The sequence below is a fragment of the Manis pentadactyla genome, chromosome 10, assembly GCF_030020395.1.
Source record: "Manis pentadactyla isolate mManPen7 chromosome 10, mManPen7.hap1, whole genome shotgun sequence".
NCBI classification, from domain to species: Eukaryota; Metazoa; Chordata; class Mammalia; order Pholidota; family Manidae; genus Manis; species Manis pentadactyla.
The window spans coordinates 31,521,979-31,535,032 of NC_080028.1; the positions used below are offsets into that span (position 1 = coordinate 31,521,979).

At 39.5% G+C, this 13,054-nt stretch overlaps 1 long non-coding RNA gene across 1 annotated transcript; it reads left to right on the forward strand.

Annotated features, from left to right (window-relative positions):
* Nucleotides 1-1,209: 1,209 nt before the first annotated feature.
* LOC130678972 (uncharacterized) lies at nt 1,210-6,033 on the forward strand. The gene is made up of 2 exons (XR_008991954.1): nt 1,210-1,786; nt 5,731-6,033. It is a non-coding gene; the product is annotated as an uncharacterized LOC130678972 (long non-coding RNA).
* The last annotated feature ends 7,021 nt before the right edge of the window (nt 6,034-13,054 follow it).

A 13,054-nucleotide genomic window follows, 5' to 3' on the forward strand; every position in this document is an offset into this window, starting at 1 on the left:
TTGTGGTTACTTTACCAAAGGTTAAGGATAGTTTCCTAACTATAGAGCAGCCTATATTAAGTTGCTAATTGCTCTGTTTCAAAATCTATAAGTACTTTTTTCTTCTTCCTCTTCCACACTTTATGTATTAGATGTCATAATCGGCACTTTTGTGTATCCCTTGACCAATTTTTTTTACAGTTGGTTTTGCTACTTTTGTTTTAACTTCATACTTGCTTGGTAATGAATTGGTCTACTACTTTTACTGTGAGTTTATTTTCACTGGTGAAAACTACTTAGCCTTAGGAACATTTCCTTCTACAGCAGTCACTTTAACATATCCTGTACTGCTGGTTTAGTGGTTATAAATTCCTTGCATCTTCATTTATCTGGAAATTGTTTAATCCCTGCTTCAAATTTGAATGATGATCTTTCTGAGTAGAAGATTCTTTGTTGAAGTTCCTTCTATTTCAGCACATTAAATATTTCATGCCAGTCCCTTCTGGTCTGTAAAGTTTCTGCTGAGATGTCTACTGATAGCCTGATGGGGTTTCCCTTATAAGTAATCTTTTTTCTCTGATTTCAATACTCTATCCTTATCCTTAATCTTTGCCATTTTAATTATTATATGTCTTGGTATTGTCTTCCTGAGATTCCTTTTGTTAGGGAATCTCTGAGATTCCATGACCTGAGTGTCTATTACCTTCCCCACATTGGGGAAGTTTTCAATAATTATTTCCTTAAAGAGACTTTCTATCCCTTTGTCTCTCCCTTCCCCTGCTGGTACCCCTATTATGTAAATAGTTTTGTTTGGATTGGTTACACAGCTCCTTTATCACTCTTTCATTCCTAGAGATCCTTCTTTCTCTCTATTCCTCAGCTTTGTTGTGTTCCTGTTCTCTAATTTCCATCTCATTGATTGCTCCTCTACTTGCAGCAGTCTATTATTCATTGTATATTTCATTTCAGTTACTGTATCCTTCAGCTCTGAGTGGATCTTTTTCAGCTCTTGTATCTCTTTCTTGAAGTCCTCCCTGAGATCTTCAACACTTTACTGCAGATCACTGAGCATATTTATGACTTACTTTGAAACCTTTATCAAGAAGACTAGTGAGCTCCCTTTCATTTAGGCCTCTTTCTGGTCTTACCCTGTATAGTTTTCTTTGGAACATATTCCTCTGCCTCCTCATTTTGTCAGGGTTCCTGTGTTTCTTCCTTTGTTCTTGTTGGGGACGGCCTTTGTCTTCTCACATGCTTGTAGGCAGAATGGGAAAGCACCTTCCCCCAGATCTGAATGCAGCATGGGAAAGCACAAGCTTGAGAACAACTGGTGTAGTCCTTGGAAGTTATCTGCCCACAAAAACATATCTTGTCCTCGAAGACGAGCCAAGACTCCTCACTCTGAAAATAGGGAGACCTTGAGGATGTGTGAAAACACCACCCCTGCTTCTGGCCTGCCCCCCCCGAGAAGGGAAAGATGAGTATAGCACTTGGCTGAGGTCCGAGAAAGGCAGTATAAAAATAAAGGTGCTGTGCCACATTGGGGCTGCAGCCATTGTCTGTCTGTCTGTGTTGTCTGTGTTTTTTGTTCTCTCATTTCACCCAAAGAAGATGAGCGGCACACTACATCAGGCACCCAAACGTGGGGCGTCCTCTCAGAGTGAGTTGTACATATATTCAGCTCCACACCTCCCCTTCAGACTGTTCGACTTTGACGGCAGGCACCGTCACATGGCACCCGAACAGGGACCTGAAGTACAGAGGAGAAAGTGAGAGCCGGCGCCAGATAATAGTGCCCACGAAGCAGGTAAGGGGTGGTGAATCATTTAACCTCTGAGAGTATCATGGGGGCTGGAAACAGCCAAGTCCTATTTGTACAGATACTTAAGCATATGCTGCAGACGCACAGTGCAAAGGTAGGGCAACAACAACTAACAGAATTTTTAGAATTTATAGAACAAGTATGTCCTTGGTTCCCCGAAGAAGGTATCTCATTTAAAAGATGCTGTTTTTCGCAGCTTAGGAGGTAGTCCTGCAGCTAACATGATGTAAATAGAGCCTGTAAAATAATCAAGCTACACCCTCAAATCAACGTTAAATAGCTCTATTCTATTAACTCCTTTCCTTAGAGGTAGTTGTCCTAGAACTAGGCATTTCCTTGTCTGCAGCCCCAAGGAAGCGAAACAAGCTTGTAATCGGAATCAAGGCTCTAGCAGTGAAAAGTCACACAGTCCCTACACTTATCAGACAGGCAAGGGGCTCTCAAGAAATGACTAAAGCTCAGGCAGAAAAAACTAGGAAAACTGAGAGTAATTCAATCCCTAAACTCTAAGAAAGAAGTGTCTTATCTTCTGCACACAAACCTAACCTCAATACGAACTCTCTGATAAGAGAGGCTTAGCCCCTGAAAGAGATATGCAATATAATGTTATGCAGCTAAATATATTTGCCACAAGGAAAATAGTCAAAAGTCCCGTGAACTACTACAATATGGAACTAGTTTTCTAAATTCTTTCAGTGAAAATCTATTATATTTACTAGGTTCATCATTATCTTTGAAAATCGGGAAGTTTTAAACTAGAGTCCCTAAGATAGAAGAAATTTATCTTTTACAATACAGCCTGTCTTTAAATAACTCGTGCTAGAATTGTACATGCATTTTATTTCCAGCCCCCTGAACTGGGGCTGTCTAAACCTTAACCCAGTAATGTAAACTGCTTGCCCTTAAGAGTGTATTCTTGAAAACTGAAGTACTTTTAATCAAATAAACGAAGAAGAAAGAAGGCAATTGAATATTAGAAACTCAAATCTTTGTGTCAGTTTGTCTGTGTACATTTTTATATGAAAAGTGTTGCTAACTGTAGTTATTATGTCTCGGTCTGTATGTTTGTGTGTCTAAGTGTGTAAATAAAAAATATTTTCTACCTCCAGAGGGTATTAATAAAATTGATGTAAAGACAAGTGCTTGTGAAAATTGGGCATTCTAAAACTTCCAGAAAATCTAATAAAAAATATTAAGCATTAATGCTAATTTAAGCTTAACTGATATGGACATGTCCTTATAGTTATTAGCTGCCAAAGTTTACTTTAAGTCATTTAAGTTGATGTTACCTGTTAAATATTTCAAGAAAATGCTTAAAGAAAAGCTTGTCTTTGTCTAATGTTTAGTAAAAGTTTTATAAGTAATCTGGCATGGTTGCTAAAAATAAGTAAACATGTGTAGCAAATAAACTTTTAAATAATAATACTGTATTAATGTATAACAATGTATATTTCTGCAAACAGCATGAGAATTTTTGTGGTAACCAAAATTCTTAAAGTTTGCTAAGTTATATAGACATATTTTGTACTTAATGAAAAACTGTGCTGTAAGGCACATTTCCAAAAATGATAAAATATGTTCATAAATGTATCAATCTGAAGAATGCTGGTGTAACAGTTTACAGTGGCCTATTTTTCAGTGTTCACTGAAGGTTAAAGTATCAAATGGTTTTAAGTTCTAATTAAAACTACTTAATATAATAAGGAAAACATTTCTGTACGCTAAAAAATGTATGTTTTAGTAAGAGAAGATATAAGGAATAAATATGCATTGTGTTGAAAGTAAAAGAAGATAACTATTCAAAAGTACAGCTGTTTGTTCAAGGAAAGAAAACGCTGAGTGTAAGAGGAATGTTGGAAGTTTGTGAAGGATTGATATGGTCTTGCTGTGTGAAATTGAAAGCAAATGGATCTTGATATCAAGTACACAGCAGGACTAGAATTTTTGCTTGTTAAAAGAACAAAATTTTATTGCTCTACCTTTAATGTTGAAAAACTGTAAAAAGTTTTCTGATTGTTTATTAAAGCAGTTTCTTATGCTTGAGATCTCAATGAGTTGTCTGAGTGTTTGGGAAGGTGAGATCTTAACATTGGAAGGACTAGGCTAGGTGTTATTAGCTGTGTAACCTTCTGCATTTGCTTTTGGACTTTCTTGTTGTCATTCTGGTTAAATAATAAGTGTTATTTAATAACTATAATTCTATTTAGGCAAGTGCCTTAAAAACTTTTGACAACCTCCCAAGACCAAATTTTAAAAAGTTTTTTTACCTCTCAATTAACTCTGATATTTTCCAGAGGGCCCCTGGAACATATCAGTAGAATTTCTTCTCCTCATCAAAGAAAATATTTGACTAATTTGACTTATTTACCTGATATATATTTACCTGGAAAGCACTGTCAAAAGGAATAATGCTAAATTTTATTACTGAATGTTTTATGTTACAGAAATGTCACTCTTCCCCCTAAGATGCTTACTCCTGATACCTAATTAAATTTACCTGTTACCACTACTATAATTACTGACTGTGTATGTATTGATTGTACTCATGTACCCTCTTACTGTAATTCTACAATCAATGTAAAATAGTCTTCTAAATATAGACTCCCAAACAGTTAAGTATTTTTGTGTAATGACAAAACATATCAAGCCCTTTCTTCACACTATCGAGGTGTTTGTTGGGTGGGACGCATTCTTCCTGCCCTAATAGATCATCCTGGATATAAGCGCAAGAGACTTCTCCAAGCTCTGCCATCTGGCTGTGATGAAAACTTGAAACTTTCAGATCCTGCTGCTATTGCCGTTGCAGCTGCATTCCTCCTGCCGGTTCCTGGACTTGTCATTGGAATGCAGAAAGAGATATCTAAGCTGGCCTGTGCATATAGCAAAACAACAAATTTGACTGCTTCTGTATTATCTGAACTCAACCAAGAACTGAGAGAAGTGCGAGCTGCAGTGCTTCGGAATCGCTCTGCTATAGACTATCTGCTGTTAAAAGAACATGTAGGATGTGAACAATTTCCAAGAATGTGCTGTTTCAATTTGTCTGATTTTTCTCAAACTACCCAAAATCAATTAGATGATATCCATCATATTGTCAATAAGTTTTTACAAATGCCTAAGCTATCTAACTAGTTTTCTTAATTTCATTAGATATAACTAGTAATTGTGAGTCTGCCTTTGTTATGTATCTGTATTCCTATTCTGTTACTGTGTGTATGCAATTTAACTAGTAGTTTGTTAAAACCTATATATATATATTCAAGTTATGTCTGTCTTTCGACATGTTCGAGCTCAACCATGTAATGCATATTTCACACAAAACTGGGAAACCATATAATCCATAAGGCCAAGGCACTGTGAAACGTGCCCATGGCACCCTTAAAGCTCAATTGGAAAAAACAAAAAAGGGGGAGTTATATCCCCGGTCACCCCAGAACCATTTAAATCATATCTTATTTGCAGCTAAAACTGCATCTGATATATTAAATCAGATAAAAGACATGTTCAAAGAACCCCTGAATAGTCTCTGGCACGCTGTCACACCTTTCTTAACCCTAAGCATTTTATGTCTTCTATTGTTGTTACTAGGGCCTTGTGTCCTTCACAGCATGTGGAAACTCATCCAAGAAGCCTTAAGAGACCTGCATTATTTGAAATTGCAGACGGCCTGCCCCCACTTGTAAATCATAAGTTCTAAAGTCAAGTATGGTAGCCAATGATGGGTAAGATATGGTTGAATTGTAAATACCAACCTAAGACAGGGAGTGGTCGACAGAGGACTATATTCCCATGACGGGTAAGGATTTACTTCAACCATACAACCTAAGACAGGCACATACCTTGACCCAGTCTGAGTTGGGCTGGTTGTTTTATTAAAGAAAAAAGGGAGAGATGTTGGGGACGGCCTTTGTCTTCTCACATGTTTGCAGGCAGAATGGGAAAGCACCTTCCCCCACGTCTGAATACAGCATGGGAAAGCACAAGCTTGAGAACAACCGGTGCCGTCCTTGGAAGTTACCTGCCCACAAAAACATATCTTGCCCTCGAAGATGAGCCAAGACTCCTCACTCTGAAAATAGGGAGACCTTGAGGATGTGTGAAAACACCGCCCCTGCTTCTGGCCTGCCCCCCCCGAGAAGGGAAAGATGAGTATAGCACTTGGCTGAGGTCCGAGAAAGGCAGTATAAAAATAAAGGTGCTGTGCCACATTGGGGCTGCAGCCATTGTCTGTCTGTCTGTGTTGTCTGTGTTTTTTGTTCTCTCATTTCACCCAAAGAAGATGAGCGGCACACTACATCAGGCGCCCAAACGTGGGGCGTCCTCTCAGAGTGAGTTGTACATATATTCAGCTCCACGCCTCCCCTTCAGACTGTTCAACTTCGATGGCAAGCACCGTCCGTTCTAGATGGATCTGCCATGCTTTCTTGGTCTAGAGAGCAATGCCTTTATGAAGAAGCCATCCTGGGGTATCCAGAAACATTCTCCTTTGTGATGGAGCCCCAGTTGCTATTGGTGTTCAATGGGAGAGGTCACCTTTCTCTCTGCCAGCAGTAGTTTATCTCAGTCTGCTGAGGCTGGCAGTTTGCCTCAATTGGCCCTTTGTGATCAGAAAGAGTAGTAACTTCTACTGGGATTATTGTGGGTGGACCACTCCCTGCCTGCCTTATGGCTGAACTGCAGTGATGGCAGGGCTTCTGGGTTAATGGGGTGAGTGGGGTGGTCATTCAGCAAGTTGCACAATGGCAGAGTGCATGGGCATCTGGTGGTGGCAAGTTGCCCAGTTGCAGAGCCCTCAGGCTCTCAGCAGTGCCGGCAAACTTCACAGTAGGAGGGCTCACAGCAACCATGACAAGTCATATGAGTGTATGCTCATTGAAAGGCTTGCCAGAAGTGGGAGGGAAGCCAGAGGGGCAAGGCTTGGATGCACAGAGTAATCTTTTTTCTGGGAGGTTGCATAGAGGCAGCACGGAATGCAGTGGAGGGGCACACAGGCTCACAGAGACAGCTCAACACGCATGGTAGGAGGCCAAGCCAGCAGGGTGGAGGCAGCTAGTCAAGCCCCACTGGCTCACAGCTGTTCCACTGAGTCACACAATAACTCCTAGCAGCAGCAAGCACGCAGCACAGGGTTGGCCACCCAGGAGGAAAGAGCTCTTGGAGTTGGCTCCTGCAGGCCCCTCCCCACTTGGGCTGAAACAGGGCCATGAAAGCTGAGAGTCTGCTTCTGACCGCCGGCAGCAAAGTCCGACAGTGCTGGGCTTAGTGGGCTGGCACCTTAGCAATGTGCAGGAAACTTGAGGCTGAGTCGCCAGTTAGAGGGACAGACCATCTGGGGATCCTGAGAGTGCTGGACCTGTTGGGCTGAGGGAGGGCTGGGGAGGTATCACCCACCTGCCCTTTCTCCTGCAGAGATAGCTCCACCCAACCCTTGCCCCTCCGGCTTCCCTCCCACTTCTGGCAAGTCTTTCAATGAGCAGACACTCAACACAATCATGGCAGCATGGTTGTGGGTGGTGTGTGGTATTTTATGTCCTGTGCTGTGGGTTGTGTGTGCTTTGAAATTCACACTGCTGCCTCTGTGTCAGGTCTCAGCAGGACCAGCAGAGTATGCCTGTCCTCCACAGGTGGTTGGTGTCTCAGCCTCCAAGAGTATTCCAACTGTCTCTGGCATCCAGCCCCACTAATCACCAGAACCCAATGCAATGGGGACTCATGTTCCTGGAGCAGATCTCCAGGGCCAGGTGTGCAGAGTTCCTGGGTGCCTAGCCCCTCCCCTCTCTGTTCCTCTTCTTCCTGCCAGTGGGTTGGAATGGGGGAAGGGCTTGGGTCCTGGTGGATCGCAGCTCTGCCACTTTACCCTTTTCTGTGTGTGGTCTTCTCATCTTCACCAGGTCTAAGTGGTCTGTTCTGCAGATTTCAGGTCATTTTCAAAGTTAGTTGTCTTTGCTGTAGTTGCTTCCTTGGTGTGTGAGGAGTTCTCCACCTTGCCTTCATACTCTGACATCTAGTGCGAGAAGAATCAGTATTGAGATTGTTATTATGAAAATTTTGTGTTTATAAGGTGCAATAAAGCAAATGTGCAATTAGGTTATATTCTAATTTTATCATCCCTGGTGGCCTTGAGAACTGAGATGCCCAACACAACAAAAATAAAGAACAGATATGAGATAGAAGAGGCTAAATTAAAACCATTTAATCCTAAATTTGAATTATAAGTATCAGCATGAAACCATGAGGCATTACGTCTTTTTGAAAAGAGAGAAAAAGAAATATTTCCTATCTCTGTTCACTGAAAATATCTAGAAACAATGACCAATCCGGTAGCAATGGGCATCCCTAGCACCTAGCATTTAGAACCAGGGCTCATTGTAGAAATGGGTGAATCTAGGTTTGAAGCAGGAAATGAATGAGATAAGCCTAAAACATATTGGCATAAAAATAGTAAAGAAAATATCAAAGACTACTGAGGTCACATCAATAGTGTTAGGCAGAAAAGCAGACATAACCATGGTGGAGAGAGAGAATGCCAGTAAAGCCCACTGAAAGGGTCTCAAAGCATGAACCAGATAAAACCAGAGAGACAAAAAAGACTCACAGAGTTAATCAGTTGAAGTTTCAAGGACCAGGAGTTCTTGGAATGTCTAAACACTCCCCAGAAAAAGAAAATATCAGAAGACAAGCACAGTAACCATCAGAGCGTAGCCCATGTCTCCATTTCACCAATTAGACCAGGCCTCCAAGGCCAAAGACTGTCAACCAAAGACTTCTTCCCCTGCCAAAAACCCATAAAGAGAAGCCTCACAGTAAGCAGCATGCCTTTGCCTACTTTGATTCTGTCCTGCTCCTCTCTTGGAGTGCATTCAAATAAAACTTCCACTCTGCTTCACTACTGTGTTTCTGCCTTTCAACTCTTTGTTGCAGGGGGGACAAGAACAGAGGAAAATAAACTCAACCCATAACAAAAGGACTCAGAAGTCAATTTCAAGAACCTCCATCTGGTCAAAGATAGGACATATTTAAGTATTAAGGATTTTAACTGTAATGGACTAAAACACATCAAAAATGCTTAAATCTGTAAGTTTTTTATTATAACTTTTAAAACTGATTGCTTTTACAAGATGCTAATGAACCAATTTATTATTCTGGGAAAGGGAAGGGAAGAGAAGGAAGAAAGAATTAAGCATTTATTCTGCCTTTCCTACACAAACTGCACCACTGGATAACCAGATAGAAGATAAGGAGAAATGTCTCTTCGTAGAGGTTTTCCAGATAATAAGCAAAGAAGAACTAAAGTTAGAATACCATTTTCAACTTCTAATGGCTCAATAGATCTAGGCACTGAGCATCAAATGGCTGCCATTAACACAAAAAGAAAGACAACCACATACATGTACCTTCCTGATGGAAGAAGACAATACAACCTATGAAGTAGAGTTCCCAAAACAATGAACCTGAATCTAATCAAGCCTCTGGCCCCAGCTGCCGATTTTCAAATAATACAGATGACAGAATAACATGTTAAACTACACTAGGGAGATGGAATCAGCTAAATTCAGACTGTGAAAACTCTACAGGATAATCTATTTTATTTAACAAAATTGGGAGAAGAAAATTGAGTAATCTCTACAAAAAAAATGTAAAGATGTATCAACTAACATGTGTGAACTTTTTATGGATTCTAATTCAAATAATATATATAAACACATATACATACATATATACACACACACACAGCCCAGTGATTCTCAAAGAGCATACATAGATATCTTAAATCTTACAAGCAGCCCCAGAATGGATGGGTGAGATAAAATGATAAATCCTGAAAGAATAACAGCAGTGGAAGCCAGAGATAGTCCTGAAAGAAAACAATTGCCAAGCCAAGAATGCTATACCTAGTAAAATATCCTTTAAGAATAAAGTCAAAATAAAGAAAAATTCACATAAAAACTGAAACGTCTAAATGCTTCAGTAAAAGAGAACTATTAAGACTGGATAAAATAAAACGTAACCATATGCTGTTTACAAAACTAACATTGAAAATAAAAGTACAGAAAAGTTGGATCTAAAATGATGGTCATGATAACCATAGATTTATTGTGGGGATCATCTTATAATGTAGAAAAATAGTGAATCACTATGATTTATGCCTGAAACTAATGGGATACTGTATGTCAATGACACACTTCAATGACAAAAATAAATAAATAAAACAGTGGTAAAAAGAAATGCAACAAGACAAGGATACCCACTCTCCCACTTCTATTCAACATAGTTCTAGAGGTCCTAGCCATGGCAATCAGACAACACAAAGAAATAAAAGGCATCCAGATTGGTAAGGAAGAGGTTAAACTGTCCCTGTTTGCAGATGACATGATATTGTACATAAAAAACCCTAAAGAATCCACTCCAAAACTACTAGACATAATATCTGAATTCAGTAAAGTTGCGGGATACAAAATTAATACACAGAAATCTGTTGCATTCCTATACACTAACAATGAACTAGCAGCAAGAGAAATCAGGAAAACAATTCCATTCACAATTGCATCAAAAAGAATAAAATACCTAGGAATAAACCTAACCAAGGAAGTGAAAGACCTATACTCTAAAAACTACAAGACACTCATGAGAGAAAATAGAGAAGAAACTGATAAATGGAAACACATCCCATGCTCATGGATAGGAAGAAATAATATTGTCAAAATGGCCATCCTGCCTAAAGCAATCTACAGATTCAATGCAATCCCTATCAAAATACCAACAGCATTCTTCAATGAACTAGAGCAAATAGTTTGAAAAATCCATATGGAACCACAAAAGACTCAGAATAGCCAAAGCAATCCTGAGAAGGAAGAATAAAGCTGGGGGAATGACACTCCCTGACTTCAGGCTCTACTATAAAGCCACAATAATCAAGACAATTTGGTACTGGCACAAGAACAGAGCCACAGACCAATGGAACAGACTAGAGAGCACAGATATAAACCCAAGCATATATGGTCAATTAATATATGATAAAGGAGCCATGGATATACAATGGGGAAATCACAGCCTCTTCAACAGCTGGTGTTGGCAAAACTGGACAGCTACATGTAAGAGAATGAAACTGGATTATTGTCTAACACCATACACAAAACTAAACACCAGATGAATCAAAGACATGAATGTAAGTCATGAAACCATAAAACTCTTAGAAAAATACATAGGCAAAAATCTCTTGGACAGAAACATGAGTGACTTCTTCATGAACATATCTCCCTGGGCAAGGGGAACAAAAGCAAAAATGAACAAGTGGGACTATATCAAACTAAAAAGCTTCTGTACAGCAAAGGACACCATCAGTCAAACAAAAAGGCATCCTACAGTATGGGAGAATATATTTATAAATGACATATCCAATAAGGGGTTGACACCCAAATTATATAAAGAGCTCAAGCACCTCAACAAACAAAAAGCAAATAAGCCAATTAAAAAATGGGCAGAGGAGCTGAACAGACAGTTCTCTAAAGAAGAAATCCAGATGGCCAACAGGCACATGAAAAGATGTTCCACATCGCTAATCATCAGAGAAATGCAAATTAAAACCACAATGAGATATCACCTCACACCAGTTAGGATGGCCAACATCCAAAAGACAAACATTAACAAATGTTGGCGAGGATGTGGAGAAAAAGGAAACCTCCTACACTGCTGGTGGGAATGTAAATTAGTTCAACCATTGTGGAAAGCAGTATGGAAATTCCTCAAAAAACTAAAAATAGAAATACCATTAGACCCAGGAATTCCACTCCTAGGAATTTACCCAAAGAATGCAGCAGCCCAGTTTGAAAAAGACATATGCACCCCTATGTTTATCACAGCACTATTTACAATAGCAAAGAAATGGAAGCAACTAAGTGTCCGTCAGTAGATGAATGGATAAAGATGTGGTACATACACACAATGGAATATTATTCAACTGTAAGAAGAAAACAAATCCTACCATTTGCAACAACATGGATGGAACCAGAGGGTATTATGCTCAGTGAAATAAGCCAGGTGGGGAAAGACAAGTACCAAATGATTTCACTCATATGTGGAGTATAAGAACAAAGAAAAACTGAAGGAACAAAACAGCAGCAGAATCACAGAACCCAAGAATGGACTAACAGTTACCAAATGGAAAGGGACTGGGGAGGATGGGAAGGAAGGGAGAGATAAGGGGGGAATAAGGGGTATTCCAATTAGCACACATAATGTAGTGGTGGGGGGCGGACACAGGCAGGGCTGTGTAACACAGAGAAGACAAGTAATGATTCTATAGCATCTTACCACGCTGATGGACAGGGACTGTAATGGGGTATGTGGTGGGGACTTCATAATAGGGGGAGTCTAGTAACCATAATGTTGCTCATGTAATTGTACATTAATAATAACCAAAGAAAAAAAGATTTGAAAACACTAATGAAAAGAAAACCAGTATACATATATTATTATCAGGCCAAATATACTTTAAAACAACAGCAGTATTAGATATAAAAATAAAAGATTCGGATGGAGCTACAGGGTATTATGCTCAGTGAAATAAGCCAGGTGGAGAAAGACAAATACCAAATGATTTCACTCATATGTGGAGTATAAGAACAAAGAAAAACTGAAGGAACAAAACAGCAGCAGACTCACAGAACCCAAGAATGGACTAACAGTTACCAAAGGGAAAGGGACTGGGGAGGATGGGAGGGAAGGAAGGGACAAGGGCAGGGAGAAAGAAAGGGGGCATTACAATTAGCATGTATAATGTTGGGGGGGCATGGGGAGGGCTGTGCAACACAGAGAAGACAAGTAGTGATTCTACAACATCTTACTACGCTGATGGACAGTGATTGTAATGGGGTTTGTGGGGGGGACTTGGTGAAGGGGGGACCCTAGTAAACATACTGTTCTTCATGTAATTGTAGATTAATGATAACAAAATAAAATAAAGACTTGAGGCCGAAAAAAAGTAGGAAGAAATAATAAAGGTAAAATCACAATTAATAAAGTAGAAAACACAAATCCAACAGAAAAGAACTCAACCCAAATTTAGTTCTTAGGAAAGACTACTGAACCTGATAAACATCTGGAGAAACCAGGATGTCTTCAATTAAATAAGTTTTTTTTGTCATTTTCTTTTAGTGAAATATAGTTGATATACATTATATTGGTTTCAGATGTACAGCATAGTAATTCAACAATTGTATACAAAATGCTCACAATAAATGTAGTTACCATCAC